The 22,726-nt window shown below is 46.7% G+C and overlaps 1 protein-coding gene across 2 annotated transcripts in view; it reads left to right on the top strand.

The window, feature by feature from the left end:
• LOC115471738 (phosphatidylinositol 3-kinase regulatory subunit gamma) overlaps positions 1 to 22,726 on the top strand; it is a 614,503-nt gene that overhangs the window by 329,881 nt on the left and 261,896 nt on the right. The gene's annotated exons all lie outside the window — the stretch shown is intronic.

Here is a 22,726-nt window from a genome sequence, read left to right as displayed (position 1 = left end):
CAACCCCTCCTTCAGAGCATCTTTCTACCCTCAGTCTCTTACCTCTGGCCCAATCACCTAGTTAAACTGTCCTCCTAATTCCTGCTCAGTTTCTAAGCCCTCGGCTCTCCCCTACCTAATCCTTAAGTCCCAACTCTTCCATCTTACTCAAGTCCTCATTCACAATTCCACTCAGCCCCCGGCCGTAGGGTTACCATATGGCTCCAGAAAAAGGAGGACACATTGATCCAGTCCGGGTTTTGCTTCCATTGAAAACAATAGAAGTAAAACCTAGACTGGCTCAATCTGTCCTCCGTTTTTCTGTAGTCATATGGTAACCCTACCTCCGAGTGCCCGTTTCTGCTCCCAACCAATACTCAACCAATTTTAGTCTGGCCTTCTGGTCTCTCTCCCTCTCCCCCACCCCATCCCATTCTCCACCTAATTCTGAATCCCTGCACTCCCACATTCCTATGTCCCCAGTATCCACCCTCTTTTCTCTTCCTCCTTTTCCCTAGAACCCCCCCCCCCCCCACACACACACACACACTCCTGTTGGCTTCCTTCTCCAATTTCATTGACCCCCCCCCCCCCCCCCCCCCCCGGTCAGATTCAGATAACCTTATTGGCATGACAATTTTACATGTGTTGCCAAAGTTACTGGCACATAGACAGGGGGAAGAAAAGATGGAATGAGATAATTTGCAAAATAATAGTAACAACAACAGGAAAATATGTGCAGAGAAGCCCCTGTCTTTCCTTCTCTTTACCCCAGCATCCATCTCTCTGCCCCTCCTTCACCACCTTCACCATATCTGACCTTGCTTCCCCCCACCAATGTATCCGCTCTCTTCTTCCTTCTCTCTCCCACCCTCCAACATCTGCCAGCATCAGCCTCCTTCCAACCCCAGCTCCACTGTCGGGCCCCCCATTAATCTTTGACACAGTGGTGGGATCTTGGTAATTCCACTCCCACTGCTGCCCCCAGCATCACAGCACTTTTAAAAGGCGAGAAACAGGAAGTATTGATTTCACATTTCAAACATTCTGAGCTGCTGGCATCAGCATCAACAGATGAATAACGCAGCGGTGGGAGTCAGGAGAGGGGGGAATTCTGTAAATGGCACTCCTAGCCACTAACTGGGGATGTTCAATGGGACATAACTGGCTATCCCCTGCTGAATATCAGCAAATAGCTGGTTATTTATTTAGATTTTGCTCACACCTTTTTCAGTAGCAGCTCAAGGTGAGTTACATTCAGGTACTCTGGATATTTCTCTGTCCCAGGAGGGCTCACAATCTAAGTTTGTACCTGAGGCAATGGAGGGTTAAGTGACTTGCCCAAGATCACAAGGAGCAGCAGTGGGATTTGAACCGGCCACCTCTGGATCGCAAGACCGGTGCTCTAACCACTAGGCCACTCCTCCACTGGCAACATTCCGTGTAGAATCTCCAATAGTAGCAACATTCCATGTTCCACTGCACTAACCACTAGGCTACTCTTCCACTAGCAACATTCCATGTAGAAGCCTGCCCTTGCAGATCAGCAACGTGGACGCGCAGGCTTCTGTTTCTGTGAGTCTGACGTCCTGCACGTATGTGCAGGACGTCAGACTCACAGAAACAGAAGCCTGCGCGGGTTGCTGACCTGCAAGGGCAGGCTTCTACATGGAATGTTGCTAGTGGAATAGCAACATTAACATTCTATGTAGAATCTCAAATATTTAATATTTATTTAGATTTTGCTCACACCTTTTTCAGTAGTAGCTCAAGGTGAGTTACATTCAGGTACTCTGGATATTTCTCTGTCCCAGGAGGGCTCACAATCTAAGTTTGTACCTGAGGCGATGGAGGGTTAAGTGACTTGCCCAAGAAGTGGGATTTGAACCGGCCACCTCTGGATTGCAAGACAGGTGCTCTAACCACTAGGCCACTCCTCCACTCTGACCGGTTAAATAGCACTGGATATGGGGGGGGAGGGGTATAAAGGTTCACAGCTGATATGGTCAAGGGACAGAGGCTGATTCAAAAGATGTCATCAAAAGGGATCAAAATGCGTAATCGCAAACTGGCATCCTAAAATTTTGATGTTACAGAAAAAGTGGGAGAGCGACCAAGGATGCCAGAAACTGGAGGATGTTGAATGATAAACAGTTTTATTAATAAATTTACAAATCTATTGTCTTATATATATATATATATTTTTTGTGTGTATTATATTTTGTTGTTTCCATTTTTTTATATAAATGTATGTTTTTATAGACTCCTGATGCAGGCCTGACGGCCGAAACACGACGTGTCGAGTCTTCAAATTTATTAATAAAACTGTTTATCATTCAACATCCTCCAGTTTCTGGCATCCTTGGTCGCTCTCCCACTTTTTCTGTAACATTGTCTTTAACGTGGGGTGTTTGAGTTCTCCGCTTTTCTGGCGGATCTTCTCCCACATCCTAAAATTTTGATACAGTCTTTAAAGTATAGGACTTATCTTATTAACTCCTGACACAGGCGTTTGGTGTCGAAACACGGCCCATGTCGGGTCAATTAATAAAGGACTCGACTATCCCCTGTCTGAATGGCCCTTGGTGCTTTCTTGTACTCCCATTGTTGTGTGTACTTTGACCCTCTCTTCTGTTGTTAGTGGGGTTCCTCAGGGGTCTGTGCTAGGACCGCTGCTTTTTAATATATTTATAAATGATTTAGAGATGGGAGTAACTAGCGAGGTAATTAAATTTGCTGATGACACAAAGTTATTCAAAGTCGTTAACTCGCGACAGGATTGTGAAAAATTACAGAAGGACCTTACGAGACTGGGAGACTGGGCGGCTAAATGGCAGATGACGTTTAATGTGAGCAAGTGCAAAGTGATGCATGTGGGAAAAAAGAACCCGAATTATAGCTACGTCATGCAAGGTTCCACGTTAGGAGTTATGGACCAAGAAAGGGATCTGGGTGTCGTCGTCAATAATACATTGAAACCTTCTGCTCAGTGTGCTGCTGCGGCTAGGAAAGTGAATAGAATGTTGGGTATTATTAGGAAAGGTATGGAAAACAGATGTGAGGATGTTATAATGCCATTGTATCGCTCCATGGTGCAACCGCACCTTGAGTATTGTGTTCAATTCTGGTCGCCGCATCTCAAGAAAGATATAATAGAATTGGAAAAGGTGCAGCAAAGGGCGACTAAAATGATAGCGGGGATGGGACGACTTTCCTATGAAGAAAGACTAAGGAGGCTAGGGCTATTCAGGTTGGAGAAGAGACGGCTGAGGGGAGACATGATAGAGGTATATAAAATAATGAGTGGAGTGGAACAGGTGGATGTGAAGCGTCTGTTCACGCTTTCCAAAAATACTAGGACAAGGGGGCATGCAATTAAACTACAGTGTAGTAAATTTAAAACAAATCGGAGAACATTTTTCTTCACCCAATGTGTAATTAAACTCTGGAATTCATTGCCGGAAAATGTGGTGAAGGCGGTTAGCTTAGCAGAGTTTAAAAAGGGGTTGGACGGTTTCCTAAAGGACAAGTCCATAAACCGCTACTAAATGGACTTGGAAAAATCCAAAATCCCAGGAATAACATGTATAGAATGTTTGTACGTTTGGGAAGCTTGCCAGGTGCCCTTGGCCTGGATTGGCCGCTGTCGTGGACAAGATGCTGGGCTCGATGGACCCTTGGTCTTTTCCCAGTATGGCATTACTTATGTACTTATGTTGTTGGTTTTTATAGTGTTAGCTTAGCGGGGTTTAAAAAAGGTGTGGATATCTTCCTAATGGAAAAGTCTATAAGCCATTATTATGATAGATTTGGGGAAAATCCACTGCATATTTCTAGGATAACCAGCATAAAATGTATTGTACTGTTCTGGGATCTTGCCAGATACTTGTGACCTGGATTGGCCACTGTTGGAAACAGGATAGTGAGCTTGATGGACCTTCAGTCTGTGCCAGTATGGCAACGTTTATGTTGTTATGTAAGTCGGTTTGGCCTGCTTCTTTCCTTTCTGAAAATGGTGTTCTCTTCTCCTTATAACTAGTATTGTTTTATATTTCACCTAGACATATATTTTATTAGATAGCATTAAAAGTTTTATTAAATGTTAAACATATACTATACATAAAATAAAGTAACACCAGATCAATAAAACAAAGAAGTAAAAACACAAACAGTACAGAAATAGTTCCAGTCTTCAAGGCCACATCTAGAGAGAGGGAAAAGGGATGGGACTTGATATACAGCCTTTCTGTGTTTTTTGCAACTACATTCAAAGGGGTTTACATTGTCTATACAGGTCCTTATTTGTACCTGGGTAATGGAGGGTTAAGTGACTTACCCAGAGTCACAAGGGGCTGCGGTGGGAATTGAACCCAGCTCCCCAGGATAAAAGCCTGCTGCACTAGGCAACTCCTCCACAGACCCCCACAGGTCTATTCTCTCTACTCATTAACTCCCTGCGTACAAATTAAATGTATAACAGAATAATTATCTTGATTTTTCACTTTTAAGCATTTTTCACTTGTAGAAACGATTCCAGTTGCCCAGGTTCCAAAAATAAAAATTTAGTAGCCAAACATTTCCAAGGAAATATTGGAAAGAACATGCCCCCTGCTACCAAAACCCGAGGGCATCCCTGATAGAAGGTGCCCTTCCAAATGCAGCTGCCACTGACAGCAGGAGCTCAAGTTGAAAGGGAGGGGGGGGGGTCTCTCTTGGCTGTCTTCTTATAATCTCTTCCCTTTTCACTCCTTTATTCCCCTTCCCTTCTCAGCCCCCCTCTGCTTGAAAAATGTTTGCTTTTTACTGGCTCGTTAAGTCTACTGATGATGTGTCTGGGAATGCTGTACTTTAGAAAAGGTTTTGTGTGCAAGGAAACAGCCTAAGCTTCCAGTAACTTATCCGTTTACTGTCACCTTGCCAGTTTTTTGTACCAGCAAATAGACACCAGGATAAGGAAGGTATGTGTAACAGCCCTCTGGGTTGTCTGTGCATGGCAACCCTGTGTCTTCCAGTTAACTTGTTAAAATTACTTTTGTACACATTCCTCTTACTGCAGGGGGAGAATGGAGTGAGAAGCTCAATCTGTGTTCCTTCAGCCGCTCTTCTTGCCAGCACATAGAACAATCACTTTCTCAGCTATTTATCTGATGACATCAGTGAACACATCTTGACCATTGCATTTGTATTTTAACTTTCTTTCAGACACATAGGCCACAGATAAATACAGAATAAGAACTCCAGAAAGGGAGATCCAGTGGAGCAAAAGTCCATTGATTATAGTCAATCAGTGGTATCTTTCAAGGTCATTGATTACAGCAGGTATGAGCAACCTGCAGCCCTGTCCCAAGACCATGGGAAGTATACCCAGAAAACGTCATCAACCAGAGTTTTTAGTGATCTTAAATACTGGGTTTTTTTTTTTTTTTTTTGCAATGTTAATTAATTAATTTATTATATTTGTGTCCCACCAATTGGTAGGTTCAATGTGGCTTATATGGAACGTTGAAGGTACAATGGGGTGGTTGCAAGATAAGGAAGGAGTAGGTTGACGGTTGTCGGGTCGAAATCGATAGGTGCAGCTAGAGATTCTGGAGGTCTCTCGTGGACGTAGTAGGTTGGGGCTTCAGTTCGATTTGCCTAATTCATTGTTGTAGAAATGTCTTCAGAATAGCAGTTGTTTTCATCATTCTTAGATAAATTTCTACTTTTTTATTTGTGATAGGTCTGTGGACTGCAGGAGCGTAGGCAGACCTGTCATTTTGGGTGGGCCCAGAGTTAACCTGGGCGGGCCCTTCCCACCCCCATCCCTGTACACACATACAATATAGTATGACCCGACAGCTGCCCGTTTCTCTCTGAACCCCCTCCCCTGGTCCAACCTCAGAGCCATTGCCCATCGCAATTCATATAGGTAACCTGCGCTGGCCCCGCAGGCTTCTCTCTACCATGTCCCCGCCAAAGAAACAAGAAGTGACATCACTGAGGGCAGGACATGATAGAGAGAAGCGTGCGGGGCCGGCGCAGGATGCCTATAGGAATTGCCGCCAGCCGGGAGGGGGGTTTCAGAGAGAAACGGGCATATGCCAGGTCAGGAGTGGAGAAGAGGGAGAGAGAGTAGTGAGGCGCTGCCACTGAAGAGTTTTGGGGACCTCGTGGGCTGCTGACTGGGTGGGCCTGTGGCAAGAATGGTTGGGCCTGTGCCCACCCAGGCCCACCCTTAGCTACGCCACTGCTGTGGAGCTCTGTGCATTTCTCGTTCCGACATTATGTCGTGTTCTGATCCGCTGGGGATGGTACCGACATTCAGTGCCACCTTCTGTATATAAAGGTTCTACGTCCCTGCACTAGAGCTCAGCCTGGAGATAAATCGTCAGCTAAAATGTGGAAAGTGAAGTTTCTTCCCTCTTGATGGACATCAGTATATTATTTTTTATTTTATTTTATTTGTTGCATTTGTATCCCACTTCTTTGCAGGCTCAATGTGGCTTACAATGCATCATGAATGGTGGAAATACATAGGAAAATATACATTTAGTATTACAGGAGGATCTTGGGTATTTTTTTTTGTTACATTTGTACCCTGCGCTTTCCCACTCATGGCAGGTTCAATGTGGCTTACATGGGGCAATGGAGGGTTAAGTGACTTGCCCAGAGTCACAAGGAGCTGCCTGTGCCTGAAGTGGGAATCGAACTCAGTTCCTCAGGACCAAAGTCCATCACCCTAACCACTAGGCCACTCCTCCACTGTTGCTACTATTTGAGATTCTACATGGAATGTTGCTATTCCACTAGCAACATTCCATGTAGAAGTCGGCCCTTGCAGATCACCAATGTGGCCACGCAGGCTTCTGCTTCTGTGAGTCTGACGTCCTGCACGTACGTGCAGGACGTCAGACTCACAGAAACAGAAGCCTGCGCAGCCTTGTACATGGAATGTTGCTAGTGGAATAGCAACATTCCATGTAGAATCTCCAGTAGTACCAACATTCCATGTAGAATCTCCAATAGTAGCAACATTCCATGTAGAATCTCCAATAGTATCTATTTTATTTTTGTTACATTTGTACCCTGCGCTTTCCCACTCATGGCAGGCTCAATGCGGCTTACATGGGGCAATGGAGGGTTAAGTGACTTGCCCAGAGTCACAAGGAGCTGCCTGTGCCTGAAGTGGGAATTGAACTCAGTTCCTCAGAACCAAAGTCCATCACCCTAACCACTAGGCCACTCCTCCACTGTTGCTACTATTTGAGATTCTACATGGAATGTTGCTATTCCACTAGCAACATTCCATGTAGAAGTCGGCCCTTGCAGATCACCAATGTGGCCGCGCAGGCTTCTGCTTCTGTGAGTCTGACGTCCTGCACGTACGTGCAGGACGTCAGACTCACAGAAACAGAAGCCTGCGCAGCCTTGTACATGGAATGTTGCTAGTGGAATAGCAACATTCCATGTAGAATCTCCAGTAGTACCAACATTCCATGTAGAATCTCCAATAGTAGCAACATTCCATGTAGAATCTCCAATAGTATCTATTTTATTTTTGTTACATTTGTACCCTGCGCTTTCCCACTCATGGCAGGCTCAATGTGGCTTAGGTACTTATTTGTACCTGGGGCATTGGAGGGTTAAGTGACTTGCCCAGAGTCACAAGGAGCTGCCTGTGCCTAAAGTGGGAATCAAACTCAGTTCCCCAGGACCAAAGTCCACCACCCTAACCACTAGGCCATTCCTCCATGATATTGATAGAACATGATAGTAGTTTAACAAGCAAATATTGTAAGACAGTTCTAGATATATGTATAGGAGTTCACATTTGTTGATCTTTGTTTTATGCCTTGTTAAAGAGATGGGGGTCTTCAGTATTCTGAAAGGCTCAAAAGATGTTTGAACAGCTTCAATTTCGCTTGGTGAATCAGACCCTTATTGGCGCAGTGTGCCCCCCCCCCCCCCCCACTCAGTGAAAGGGGTGCAGTGTACACTGTCATCAGACTGTGTTTTCATGCACTGTTCTGGTTACACGCTATAATTACGTGTGACCACAGTGCCGAGGCAGTGCTGATCTTGGTAGTGCTAAATGGAGACAGTCTCTGTCCTTCACACACCAGGAGTTCAACGTGGGACACTTAGAGTGAATCACCTTGTAGGGGTTTGTGGATAAAAATTAAATAGGAAAATTTTGGGGTACAATTTAGAAAAGACTTGTAAAAGAAAGGAAGAAGTACATAACTATTGCCGTACTGGGACAGACCGAAGGTCCGTCAAGTCCAGCATCCTGTTTCCAGCAGTGGCCAATCCAGGTCACAAGTACCTGGCAAGATCCCAAAACAGTAAAACAGATTTCATGCTGCTTAAAATAAGCAGTGGATTTTCCCCAAGTCATTTTAATAATGGCTTATGGACTTTTCTTTTAGGAAGATATCCAAACCTTTTTTAAAACCCTGCTAAGCTAACTGCTTTTACTACATTCTCTGGCAGTGAATTCCAGAGTTTAATTACACGTTGAGTGAAGAAATATTTTTTCCAATTCATTACTTTGTAGCTTCATTGCATGCCCCCTAGACCTAGTATACCATTTCATTTCATTATTCATATACTGCTTAGACCTAAGCGGTTTATAGTTCCATTTTACAGGTCTCTAGTGGACTCACAGTCTAAGTAGTACTACTACTACTACTTATCATTTCTATAGCGCTACAAGACGTACGCAGCACTGTTGTACCTACTACTACTTAACACTTCTAAAGCGCTACTAGGGTTACGCAGCGCTGTACAGTTTAACAAAGAGGACAGTCCCTGCTCAAAGGAGCTTACAATCTAATGGACAAAATGTGCAGACAATCAAATTGGGGCAATGGAGGGTTAAGTGACTTGCCCAGGGTCAGATGGAGCTGCAAAGGGATTTGAAACTGGTTCCCCAGCATCTCAACCCACTGCTGACCATCAGGCAGCAGCGGGAATTGAACCCAGTTCCACAAACTGCTACACTAATCATTAGGCCACTCCTCCACTCCAGAAGTAGCAATTGGGAAACAGAAAAGTATTCCCTAATGGATAGAGGTCCTCAGATTAATTAGATCCCCGGTGGCAGGCAGAACAGAACAAAATTTACATTACATTTGCATATATTTGCAAACATAATGTCATTTTTGTCTTTTTGGGATCATCTGAATTAGCAATGCCACCACCTGAGGGATCCTTTTATTAAGGCGCTCTGAAAAATGGCCTTTCACTGGTGTAGGCGCATGTTTTGGACATGTGCAGGTCCATTTTTCAGCGCACCTGCAAAAAAAAGCCTTTTTTTGTGTGACCAAAAATGGATGTGCTGCAAAATTAAAACCAGCACACGTCCTTTTTTGGGCTATGAGACCTTCCTGCCATCCGTTGACTTAGTGGTAAGGTCTCACATGTTAACGGGGCGGTAATCGTCAGTACGCGTACACTGCCGATTACCGCCGGGTAAGCACCATGCGGTAGAAAATTTCTGCCGCCTGTTTTGGACGAACGTCAAAAATGGAATTACCACCCAGGGCGCACCCTTTGACGTGCGTACTACGTGCCTTAGTAAAAGAGCGCGCTTAATCAGGGCAAAATCAGTTGTTGTGATAGAGACGATAGCAACAAATGATTAGCGATTCATTAGAGACTAGTAAAAAAAGCCCGTTTCTCATTGAAATGAAGGGCTAGCAAGGTAATGACCTGCCATTAATGTTCTCCCCCCTCCCCCCTCATCTCAGGACCCCCCCTTTTGTCTCAGGACCCCCCTCCCCCCTGTCATTGTAGCACCCCCTCCCCCCTCTCTTGTCTCAGGACCCCCTCTATCCGGGCCCCCCCTCTCCTCCGATGTCCGCGCCCCCCTCCTCCCATTTCCACCGGCCAGCGCCTCCCTCCCTCTGACTCTGTGGCCTCCGACAGCAAGGAGGACGTGTGCGGGTGCCCCAGCCCTTCGTACGTGGCAGCTGCTGTTTAAAAACTTTTACCTCCTGCTCGTCCGGCAACACTGAAGTGCAGCAAGTACAGACACCGCTTGTTTCAGCTGTTCCTCTGGTCCCGCCCTCATTTCCTGTTTGCAGAAGGGCGGGACCACAGGAACTGCAGAAACAGAAGCGAAACCACAGAGTTCCCTCGAGGGCGGGGCAGTGATCTGGAGTGCGATTATGAACCCTACGAACACTACACGGCTCCACTGCCACGCTGCCGCGGAGTCAGCTTCAGAACGTTGGAGGTGCGAATTATTATATTAGTTATCCAGAAAGCCTGACCCACATTGCTGACCCTCCAGGACTGGGAGTGAATGCCATTGACCTAGACCCTTAGGGGGTATTATTCAACCCACTGTGGTCAATGTTTTTTAAGCCACTGACTGTTGCAGAAAGAACTGACCGTGCATTCAACACCGGGCTGTGTCCGGGCTCCGGCACTGAATATCCAGGTATATGCACTCACCTGGCAGTTAACTGTCGGAGGAGTGGCCTAATGGTTAGCACAGCGGGCTTTGATCCTGGCTACCTGGGTTCAATTCCCACCACAGCTGCTTGTGACCTTGGGCAAGTCTCTTAACCCTCCATTACCCCTGGTACAAAAATGTAGATTGTGAGCCCTCTAGGGGCAGAGAAAGTACCTGCAAATAATATGTACAGTGCTGCAGGTGTCTAGTAGTGCTATAGAAATGATTAGTAGTAGTCAGTGGCATAGCTACGTGGGGCCACGAGGGCCTGGGCCCCCGTAGATTTGGCCCTGGACCTACCTGCCGACCGCCAACCAGTCGCCATCCACTACCTTTGCTGGCAGGGGACCCCAACCCCCGCCAGCCGAGGTCCTCTTCTTCCAGTGCAGGACGTCAGACACAGAAACAGAACGAAGCCTTGCGCTGGAATTAGAGGACCTCGGCTGGCGGGGGTTGGGGTCCCCCGCCATCAAAGGTAGGTGATGGCGGGGGAGGGTTGGCGGCAGGGGGGGGGTCAAAGTTGTTGACAGCGCCAGGGGGGGCTAAAATGTGCCCCCTCAACTCGGGCTATGGACCCCCGTCCCGCCGAAGTCTGGCTACGCCCCTGGTAGTAGTAGCATCAGACCTGGGCAGGTCAGCTCAGTGCAGCGCATATAGTTAGAAAAGCATTTTGCTGACCTAACTCTATCTGTTTACTTAGGTCCTCTTTTCTCAAACTGCGCTAGCGGCTCCCGTTCAGTAACGCTGACAAAGCTCATTCACTTTGAATAGGCTCCGTCGGCATTGCCATGCGGCTTGATAAAAGAGGCCCTTAGCTGGTTAATGGACTGAATATTGTCGCTAACTGATTAGGAACTGGCTCCACCCATGAACCAGACAGCGCAGGGGTGGTTAGTGCTGATTTTCAGCGGTACTGTCCATTTACAGGAAAGATGTCAGGAAGTATTTTTTCACAGAGAGGGTGGTGGACGCTTGGAATGCCCTCCCACGGGAGGTGGTGGAGATGAAAACGGTAACGGAATTCAAACATGCGTGGGATATGCATAAAGGAATCCTGTGCAGAAGGAATGGATCCTCAGAAGCTTAGCCGAAATTGGGTTGCGGAGCAGGTGGGGGGAAGAGGGGTTGGTGGTTGGGAGGCGAGGATAGTGGAGGGCAGACTTATACGGTCCATGCCAGAGCCGGAGGTGGGAGGTGGGACTGGTGGTTGGGAGGCGCGAAATACTGCTGGGCAGACTTGTACGGTCTGTGCCCTGAAAAAGGCAGATACAAATCAAGGTAAGGTATACACATATGAGTTTATCTTGTTGGGCAGACTGGATGGACCATGCAGGTCTTTTTCTGCCGTCATCTACTATGTTACCAGGAGGCATATTTTCAAAGCACTTTGGGAGGCTAAGTTCCATAGGTTTCTATGGAACTTTGGGAGGCTAAGTGCTTTGAAAATGAGCCTCATATGTTACTATGTATTTAGTGCCTGCTGAATATCAGTGGATAGACAGGCACAAGTGATTTAACCGGGCAGGTAACCCTCCTGCCTGATTAAATCGCTTTGACTTTTGACCCCTTTGTATCAGCTGTCCCGGTTAAGTTTGCTACTTGGTTGGTTCCCATCTTTTCTTTCCCTTCTGTGGCATCTTTGGGACTACCCTTGCCCCTTGACTGAGAGGTGGGCTACATAAGCATTTATGTTTTTCCACTCGCTTCCTTCCTGGTGCTCCCCAGCTCCAGCTGTGGTGTGCCTGTGTCTTACTGGTGCCTGTACACCACCCTAAAAGGAGATTTTAGTTTGGGTCAGGGCCTCTAGCATAGCAAGGGTGAGGCAGTGGGGGCGGACCGCCCTTGGTGAGGCAGCAAGGGAGTGCAGGGAGCAGGCACGGCTCTGCGGTCCCCTGCCCCCTTTGACACCAACTTCCTTTTACAGGGCAGGGGACTGGCAGAACTGACAACCCAACACCTGCTCCTCCGTGCACCCCCTTGGTTGAAGGAGAGGGGCACTCTGCTCCAGGTGGCATCTGAAGTAGGTACACTTCATGGTTGGGCTGTTTGGGAAGGATTTATCAGGCTCCAGCAAAGTCATGGTAACAAAAAAAAAAAGAAAAAAAACCCCTGCATGATAAAAGGACTCTGGAGAATTTTTAACAAAAGCAAAGGTCATTCCCCAAACCTCCTCCCCTCTCAGAATAACTTTCTGCTGAATGTGGCCCCTTCTCCCCCTCTCTTTCGCTCCCCCGGCCATTTCACTTTTATTCTCAGGCCTTTTGCTGAAACCTTGGCACACTGCTCACATTTTTGTGTGACAGCCAACTTTTCAAGCCCCTCCAGAGCCCAGAGATGGAGCTTTGGGGAAGGAAGGGCCTTGGTTATTAGCAGGTGACACAGCAGACCCTAGTCTCTGAGGAGCCATCCTCTCCACCCCCGCCTCAACTCCCCACAGACACCAGGCAATAGTCAGCAAAACGTGAAAGGCTGAGTGCTGGCCTGGAGCCCAGATGGGCCTGCCCATGGCTGAATTATGAGCACAGGCCCTTCTACTGACGGTGGGAGGCCTCCCAGGAAACTTACTGTGAGTTTGAAAGAAAGGATGAAACAGCTGTGGAAGCCACTTTATTGAACTGGTTCTCCTTAGCTAGAAATGGGAAGACGGCAAACCTGGGCGGCAGCAACAGCAGAGGTCAATGTGCAAGGCTGCTAAGCTTGTAGTTTTTCTGCAGATGGTCAAAAGCCCCACGATGTTCCAAACAGTACTCTAAAAATGGCGCTGGAACAGCGCAGAGCGTTATTGGACCTATGATCAGAGATAATGACATGCAAATTTAAGCACTGGGTTAAGGCAGTTTCAGTCTGAACTACAAGTCCCAGAAGGCATTGCAGGCAAGGAGCCAGGGGGTGAGAGGAGGAACCCGGACTGGACTTCTAGCTGCAATAGGGGAAGACAAGGGAATAAGCTGACAGGATCTGTAGATTGGCTGCCCCTAGGGGGAAAGAGAGCTAGGAAACCCTGTGTGCAGGAGCTCCTGGTTAGGCTCATGCTCAACTCAGCTGGTATGGGTGTGTAGAGAAGCTAATGAGTGGAGAATGATTGGTTGTGAAGGCAGAAGCCAGGGATTGATGAAGCAGGTGGGAAGGAGTCTCAGCAGTTCAGTTCAGGGAGAGCAGCAAGGAAGGCGAGAAGCAGTTGCAGGCTGAAAACCCTTGGGCAGGGAGGTCCCTAAAGTATTGACCTTACTAGTGAAGCTGTTGCAGGGGGAATCCCTTGGGTGTCAGAAGTCCCTAAAATATGGAGCTCATTATGAGGGTGAAGAGAATAGAAGTATAACTGCTGCTTTGTGAGTTAACTATGATGATGAATTGAATGGACTGCTGCTGTTTGAACTGTGTACTAGGAACCTGGATGGAATAAAGTCCTTGAGTTTGAAGTTACTGGTGGATATCTGTTTCTTCATTGTACCGGGAGCCTGTGGTTAGAGGAGATTGTTCTATCCCTGGCTGCGCAAGAGAGGCGCCTGGTTACAGCACGCAATTCTCTTTGATCATGAGGTAGAAGTGCGGGAGGTAATCCTCCCGCACTTGCTTGACAGGTCTGGGCCCTCAAAAGCCTAGACCTGTCAAACACAGGGGCTGGAGGTCAATGAGACCACCAGATCCCAACTACCCCTGCCCTGAGCAAGGCAAAACAGGGGCTGGAGGTCCCCCTCCGACCCCCCCAACACAGGTTCAGGGGGGCCCTAGAGATCCAGTGGGTCTCCAGCCCTCCCCCACCCTCCCCCACCATTAGCAAGAAGTACCTGGTGGTCCAGTGGGCCGCTGTCAATCCCACCCTCCACCTTGATTTAGAGGAGGGAGGTGGCCTCCATCCTCTTCCTTTGACGTCGCATGCAAAATGGCGGTGCCCAGCCCTGCCCAGTGTATCCTGGGATGTGCTGGGCAGGGCTTAACACTATATAAGGGAGAAACTCCCTTATATAGTGTGAAGCCCCACCCAGCGCATTCCCAGGATACACTGGGCAGGGCTGGGCACCGCCATTTTGCATGCGACATCGAATGAAGAGGATGGAGGCCACTTCACTCCTCTAAATCAAGGTGGGGGGGGGGTGGGGGATTGACAGCGGCCCACTGGACCACCAGGTACTTCTTGCTAATGCTGGGGGGGGCGGGGCTGGAGACCCACCGGATCTCCAGCTCTCCCTGAACCTGTGGGAGGGTCAGGGGGACCGGAGAGACGCCAGACCTCCAGCCCCCTGTCTCTGGGGGGGGGGGGGGGGGGTTGTCGGTTCCTGGGGGCTGGACAGGGCTCACCATTCCTCCCCAATGGTCTGCAAACCCTAACGCCAGCTCCGAGAAAAATAAAGGAAACCATTTGTTACCAAAACAGGGCATCCTTTACGTTTTCTGCCCTGAACCTCCTAGCGGGGGAAGGAAGGAGGGAGGGATTTGCTGGATCTTTTAGCTTGCTTACTAAGGCTCAGGGTTATGCAGGGCCATGGTGGTAAAGGGGCACAGACAGGGCAAACCAAAATCTACGGAGGGAGCCTAACCTTCCCAAACGCCTCAACAATCAGTGTCCTTATAATAACAGCGGAGCAGGCCGAATGCAGGCCTTGTGCAGAAAGGCAGTCATTATGCTCCCATCACAATTGCTGGTCCCCTGTTCCCAGCAGCCTTGCCCAGCCTTTTGTGTTCATGTGCTACAGAAACTTGCTTGCTGAGTCATTACAGCACAGAGGCCAGGCCAGAAGTTCTGCCAAAGAATGACCTGCTTGTCGTCCAAGGCAGCAGCCTGCATGAAATCTAAGTGCACTGATGACTGAGACAGCACAGACCCCAGAAAGGGGACAAATCTTCAACATTAGACCCTCGGGGTAAAGGGCTGTTTCACAGGACTGGTTCATACTCAGTCTGCATGCATTTATTTATTTATTGGGATTTCTTTTGCCGCCTTTATGAAGAGATTCACCCAAGGCGGTGTACAGCACATACAGTTTAACATAAAACTTAGAATTTTGTTAGCAGCATCACAATAGTAAAATAATGAGGAGTGGCCTAGTGGTTAGGGAGGTGGACTTTGGTCCTGGGGAACTGAGGAACTGAGTTCAATTCCCACTTCAGGCACAGGCAGCTCCTTGTGACTCTGGGCAAGTCACTTAACCCTCCATTGCCCCATGTAATAAGGCCTTACTCATTTCCTACATTTAGATGCTCAAAAAGTGGGTGAGATCAAGGGAGAGAAATAAATTACATGCTGAGCCCCTAATTCTATACATTTATTTACTTATTTAGATTTTGCTTACACCTTGCGACTAGCAAGTACCGCGACCTACCGAGAGAGGTCACGGCAGCCATTTTCCCAAGGCGCCACAAGGGAAAGCAGCAAGGGAGCTGCGCTCCTGCCCCCAACAACCCCGCTGGACCACCATTGGGGGGAGGTAGGGAGAGAGGGTATTGCAGGGGGAGGGTCTTACTGTGTGAGGGGGAGGGAAGGAACAAAAGAGGGGACATTGGGACAGGAAGGGACTTGGGGGCTTTTTTTTAACAACTAATACAAAATTATGTGGGTGCCGGCCCGATAGTGCCGGCACTCGCATAGCTAAGAGGCCATATTTAGGACAGCTCTAGAGCACTGCCCCTGACCTGCCCACTTTTTGTTTGGGTGGTCTCAGGGGATATTCAGAGTCACTGTCCGGTTAAGTGCCGCTGAATATCCCCGGTTAGGTGCCGGGAAGCTATTTAAGTGGGCAGGAGAGGCTCCTGCCCACTTAAATCGCTTTGAATGTTGGCCTCTTAGCGCCTACATTCTACAGCGGTAAGTGTGAAGGGGTGTTAATATGGGAGGGGCATGGGCAGGTCAGGGGTGTGTCAAGCGCGTATGCGCTAAGGGCCAGATTCTATATAAGACACCTAAAAAAAATCCACAAGGTACAAAATTCCCGCTAAGCGTACTCTATAAGCAGCACCTAGATTTAGGCACGGTATATAGAATAAGAACACCGCAATCTAGAAGCACTGACAGAACTGACCACTGCCTATGTTCGATCCTTGACTGCTCTGTAATACGTCCAATTTACCATGTAAAATGAGTTTATCTTGTTGGGCAGACTGGATGGACCATACAGGTCTTTATCTGCCATCATTTACTATGTTACTATCAGGCTTATTTTCGAAAGAGAAGGGCGCCCATCTTTCGACACAAATTGGGAGATGGGCGTCCTTCTCCTAGGGTCACCCAAATCTGCATAATCGAAAGCCGATTTTGGGCGTCCTCAACTGCTTTGCGTCGCGGGGATGACCAAAGTTCATGGGGGCGTGTCGAAAGCATAGCGAAGGCGGGACTGGGGCATGCCTAACACATGAGCGTCCTCGAGCGATAATGGAAAAAAGAAGGGCGTCCCTGACGAGCACTTGGGCGACTTGGTCCATTTTTTCTTACGACCAAGCCTCAAAAAAGTGCCCGAACTGACCAGATGACCACCGGAGGGAATCAGGGATGACCTCTCCTTCCTCCCCCAGTGGTCACTAACCCCTCCCACCCTAAGAAAAAACTTTAAAAGTATTTTTTGCCAGCCTCTATGCCAGCCTCAAATGTCATACTGAGCTCCCTGACAGCAGTTTGTAGGTCCCTGGAGCAGTTTTTAGTGGGTGCAGTGCACTTCAGGCAGGCGGGCCCTTTGACATGGTGAAAATGCTCAGTCCTACATTTAGGCAGTGAAATAAGTGACTTTCACTAGTATTTCATTACAGCTTCAGTGGCCAACTTTGCCTTTACAGATCACTTGTTTACTGCTTAATTTTTGGTGCCCTTAACTTCCAGTACTGGGGCTCATAACATAGAAACCTATTCAGAGGCGAGACACTGGCTGGCCTAAATTTAGATGCCTTAATTTTAAGTAGCTAAATTTAAACTCGGGTAACTATATTCAGCCAAAAATGTAGGCACTGGGCCCTCTTTCAGCACACACTGGGTCACGTTATTGTCACCTTGATACATCAACTGACCACAAAAATCTTGTTACCTCTTGTCTCTTCCTGTTAATCGTGCTTGCAGCTCTGAGCACTGTTTTCTAGGAATAGATTAACCAGCCATAATAATTCAGAAGCCACGAGGTCAAAATGATATGGGCAGAATGATTTGCTTTATCTCAGGTGACAACCCCAGGAGCTCACTGTCTACCATCTGCGCGTTAAACAAAAGGGTTGCTGGTTATGTGCAGAAGGAACAGAGCTCCAGCACAGTGAGAGGAGATGGATCTGGCAGAGGACGGTAGTTAAGCTGAGAAATATGATCTTGGGTCAGACTGTTCTGTTTGGCATGGGAAAATGTTTTTGCACTTCACTTAGATAAGGCCCTGGGGGAGAAGGGGGTGCATGACATTATCGGGGATTCACATCTGGTGAGACGATAAGAAGAGGTGCAGGATTATGCAAGGATTTCCTTCAGCCAACTCCTTGTGTTTTACAGAGACTTTTAATCCATGGAATAGAATTGACTGAAATGTTTTGGCGTTCTCGGAATCAACACAAACACGTAATTGTCTGAAACAGGATTAGTTTGAAAATATTGAACTTGATGGACAGTCTAACTCTGGGGTGTTGTAAAATTGTAGCTCAGTAAATGTTTTAATTTAATTTATTTATTGGGATTTTAATAACCACTTGTATGTAGCACATATGAATTTATCTTGTTGGGCAGACTGGATGGACCGTGCAGGTCTTTTTCTACCGTCATCTACTATGTTACTATCCACCTTATAATTGAAAGAGAAAAACGCCTAGATTTCGACCCAAATCGGGAGATAGACGTTTATCTCACAAAAACGAATAAATCGGTATAATGGAAAGCTGATTTTGGACGTTTTCAACTGCACTCCATCGCGGAAGCGTACAAAGTTGACGGGGGCGTGGCGAAGGTGGAACTGGGGCGTGGTTATCGACCGAGGAGAGATGGGCTCCTTTCGCCAATAATGGAAAAAAAGTATGCGTTTGTAGCTAGAATTTAGGGCACTTTTCCTGGACCCTGTTTTTTCACGAATAAGGCCCCAAAAAGTGCCCTAAATGACCAGATTACCACCAGAGAGAATCGGGGATGACCTCCCCTGACTCCCCCAGTGGTCACTAACCCCCTCCCACCACAAAAAATGATGTTTCACAACTTTTTATTTTCACCCTCAAATGTCATACCCACCTCCCTGGCAGCAGTATGCAGGTCCCTAGAGCAGTTGTTAGGGGGTGCAGTGGACCCAGGCCCATCCCCCCCTACCTGTTACAATTGTGCTGCTTAATGCTTAGTCGTCCAACCCCCCCAAACCCACTGTACCCACATGTAGGTGCCCCCCTTCACCCCTTAGGGCTATAGTAATGGTGTAGACTTGTGGGCAGTGGGTTTTGAGGGGGATTTGGGGGGCTCAACGCACAAGGGGAGGGTGCTATGCACCTGGGAGCTCTTTTACCTTTGTTTTTGTTTTTGTAAAAGTGCCCCCTAGGGTGCCCGGTTGGTGTCCTGGCATGTGAGGGGGACCAGTGCACTACGACTCCTGGCCCCTCCCACGAACAAATGCCTTGGATTTATTCGTTTTTGAGCTGGGCGCTTTCATTTTCCATTATCGCTGAAAAACAAAAACGCCCAGCTCACAAATTGTCGAATAAAACATGGACGTCTATTTTTTTCGAAAATACGGTTCGGTCCGCCCTTTCACGGACCCGTTCTCGGAGATAAACGCCCATGGAGATAGACGTTTTCGTTCAATTATGCCCCTCCACGTTATGTATGAAGAAATTCACCCAGGGCAGTAACTACAATTTTGTTTAGCAACATAACATTAGTAAAATAACCAATAATAAACATAAATACAATAAATGAGGTAAACTTGAAAACAGTAAAGTGAAACCTAATAATAGAACTACCATGAAACAGCATCAAAAAAATATACACATTTAACAGCAGTGGAATTCAAATACCAGAGATATAATACAATCTTAGCATAATACTAATGATCCACCTAATAAGCAGCATTAGAACATTCAACTAACATAGATATGATGCTCAAGATTTTCTACAATACGGCTTACCATATAGCTGAGGGACCAAGAGCAGATATATGATGGGAACAAGATCTATTTGGCCCACTCACTCTGTCTGGTCTATATAATGTGTAGACAATAAAATTATAACACACTGGTGAGAAATATATAGTAATTGATGGCAGATAATGACCAGCATGGACCTTCCAGTCTACCTAGAAAGATGGTTAGGGTTCTCTCTGTCGTTCCTTGCACATTACCAACCTCTATCTCCTTTTTTAATGTGTGAGTCATTTAAGTTATGCTTTTGTTAGAAAATGCTGTATATTTCTTTTTATTCCATCCTCTTGCCGTATAAGGATTCTCTGTGTTTATCCTGCATTATTTTGAACCCCTTAATAAAAAATTGGAGGAAACATGGCTTTACCAAAAACCTATGAGAATCAACTTGAAGACTTGAATATGTAGAAGACAGGAGAGGCAGGGGAGATAAGATACCTGTTTAAATATTTGAAAGGTATTAATGAACAAACGAACCGTTTTTCAAAAACAGAGAGGACTAGAGGGCATGAAATGAAGTTGCACGGAGAGAGACTTAAAAGCAACATTAGGAAAATACTTTTTCCCAGACAGGGTGGTGGATGCCAGGAAAGAGATCTCAGGGTAAATAGTGTCTGAAGATCTTAAGGTGAGGAAACAATGTGAGGAGGCAGTGGCCAAGGCCTGAAGGGTTTCTGCGTCCCAAATGCATCACTTTACATTTCTTCACATTAGAGTTAACTGCCAAGCATTAGCCCAAACTTTTCATTTTTGTAGATCACATCTCACGCCTTCACTTCCTCTAGGGCAGTGGACCCTAGGCCCTGGAGGCACCCAGCCACTCAGGTTTTCAGGATATCCACAATGAATATTCATGAGGGAGATTTGCATGCAGTGGAGGCAGGGACCAGGACCTGGCTTGGCCACTGTTGGAAAAACAGGATACTGGGCTAGATGGACCATTGGTCTGACCCAGTATATTCTTAACCACTGCTCTAATTTCACTCACCAAGATATTGAACAGAACTGGCCCTAAGATGAATCCCTGAGGCACTACAGTACTCATGTTTCTGTCTTCTGAGTGAATTCCATTTACTACCATCCGTATTGCCTGTCGGTCAACCCATATCTAACCCAGTTTATTCATAAGCCTCCTATGAGGAATAGAATCTGAAAATCTAAGTGGACCACATCTAAGGCACGCCCTCAATCTAGTTCTTTGGTCACTTAGTCAAATAAATCAATCATTTTCATTTAGCATGATCTGCCATTGGTAAAGCCATCTTGCCTTGGATCTTGCAACTCATTGGACTATAGAAAAATCACTGTCATTTTGTTCAGCAGCTTCTCCTTCACCTTTTCCATCACTGAGGTCAGGCTTACTGGCCTGTGGTTTCCTACCTCTTGTCTATTCCTGCTTTTGTGAGGAGGAACCACATCAGCCTTTCTCCAATCCCATTTGATTTACCCCCATCTCCGAACCCAAACCTGCGGCCAAAATTTGCCACTCGGGTTCAACTGAAACTGAAGCCACACCTGAAACTGGCCCCGCCCTGCCCCGGATGGCCCAGCCCCTGAATGACAAGAGCCCTCACTCCCTCCCCTGCCCCAGAATAGAGGAAGATGCCCACTTCCGCAAAGAGGAGGAGCCCTTCCTTCCGGATCCACTCATAGGTTCCCCCCCAGGCCTACCGTATTGTTGGCTAGCCAGGGTAGGAGTGATTCCCAGTCATGGCATGATGTGAGAGTAGTAATAATGAACTAAAAAACATATATAAAGTAAACTATTTATTGGCCTAACTTAATAAATTTTTTAAGTACTCTAGGTCTTCAGGACTAACCCTCGTTTCCTCAGGTCAGAATACAGTGAGCTACGGATGAAATTACCAGAAAACAGACGTGACTTACAAAATCTACTCCAGTAGCTACTCTGGAAGGGGGAGAAAGGCTGATGGATGATGAGAAAGAAAGAGGCAACTACAATTTATGCCTCATAACATGCAAGAAAGGATCTGGGCTCTCCAACCCTGGTTGACTTAAATTCGGCTTGTTTTCCCTTTCTTGAGGGAGTGGAGTGGAGGAGTGCAGTGGTCTTTGATCATGGGAACCTGGGTTAATTTCCCACTGCAGCTCCTTGTGACTCTGGATAAGTCACTTAACCCTCCATTGCCCTACCTGCGTATACTATGTAAATTGCTTTGAATGTAGTTGCAAAAACCACAGAAAGGCAGTATATCTTTCCTTTCCATATTTGAGATTCTAGATGGAATGTTGCTACTATTGGAGATTCTGTTGCCACTATTTGAGATTCTGCATGGAATGTTGCTACTATTGGAGGTTCTGTTGCTACTATTGGAGATTCTAGATGGAATGTTGCTACTATTGGAGATTCTGTTGCTACTATTAGAGATTCTAGATGGAATGTTGCTACTATTAGAGATTCTGTTGCTACTATTTGAGATTCTACATGGAATGTTGCTACTATTGGAGGTTCTGTTGCTACTATTTGAGATTCTAGATGGAATGTTGCTACTATTGGAGATTCTGTTGCTACTATTGGAGATTCTAGATGGAATGTTGCTACTATTGGAGGTTCTGTTGCTACTATTGGAGATTCTAGATGGAATGTTGCTACTATTGGAGATTCTGTTGCTACTATTTGAGATTCTACATGGAATGTTGCTACTATTGGAGGTTCTGTTGCTACTATTGGAGATTCTAGATGGAATGTTGCTACTATTGGAGATTCTGTTGCTACTATTTGAGATTCTACATGGAATGTTGCTACTATTGGAGATTCTGTTGCTACTATTTGAGATTCTAGATGGAATGTTGCTACTATTGGAGATTCTATTACTACTATTTGAGATTCTACATGGAATGTTGCTACTATTGGAGGTTCTTTTGCTACTATTGGAGATTCTAGATGGAATGTTGCTACTATTGGAGATTCTGTTGCTACTATTTGAGATTTTACATGGAATGTTGCTATTCCACTAGCAACATTCCATGTAGAAGCCTGCCCTTGCAGATCAGCAATAGCTGCGCAGGCTTCTGTTTCTGTGAGTCTGATGTCCTGCACGTACATGCAGGACGTCAGATTCACAGAAACAGAAGCCTGCGCGTCCGCACTGCTGATCTGCAAGGTCAGGCCTCTACATGAAATGTTGCTTCTATATGGCATGTTGCTAGTGGAGGAGTAGCCTAGTGGTTAGTGCAATGGACTTTGATCCTGAGGAACTGAGTTTG

This window comes from Microcaecilia unicolor, chromosome 6 (assembly GCF_901765095.1).
Source record: "Microcaecilia unicolor chromosome 6, aMicUni1.1, whole genome shotgun sequence".
Lineage (NCBI taxonomy): Eukaryota > Metazoa > Chordata > Amphibia > Gymnophiona > Siphonopidae > Microcaecilia > Microcaecilia unicolor.
Note: the sequence above shows the minus strand (reverse complement) of the source record. Positions and strands in the feature narration are given on the sequence as shown.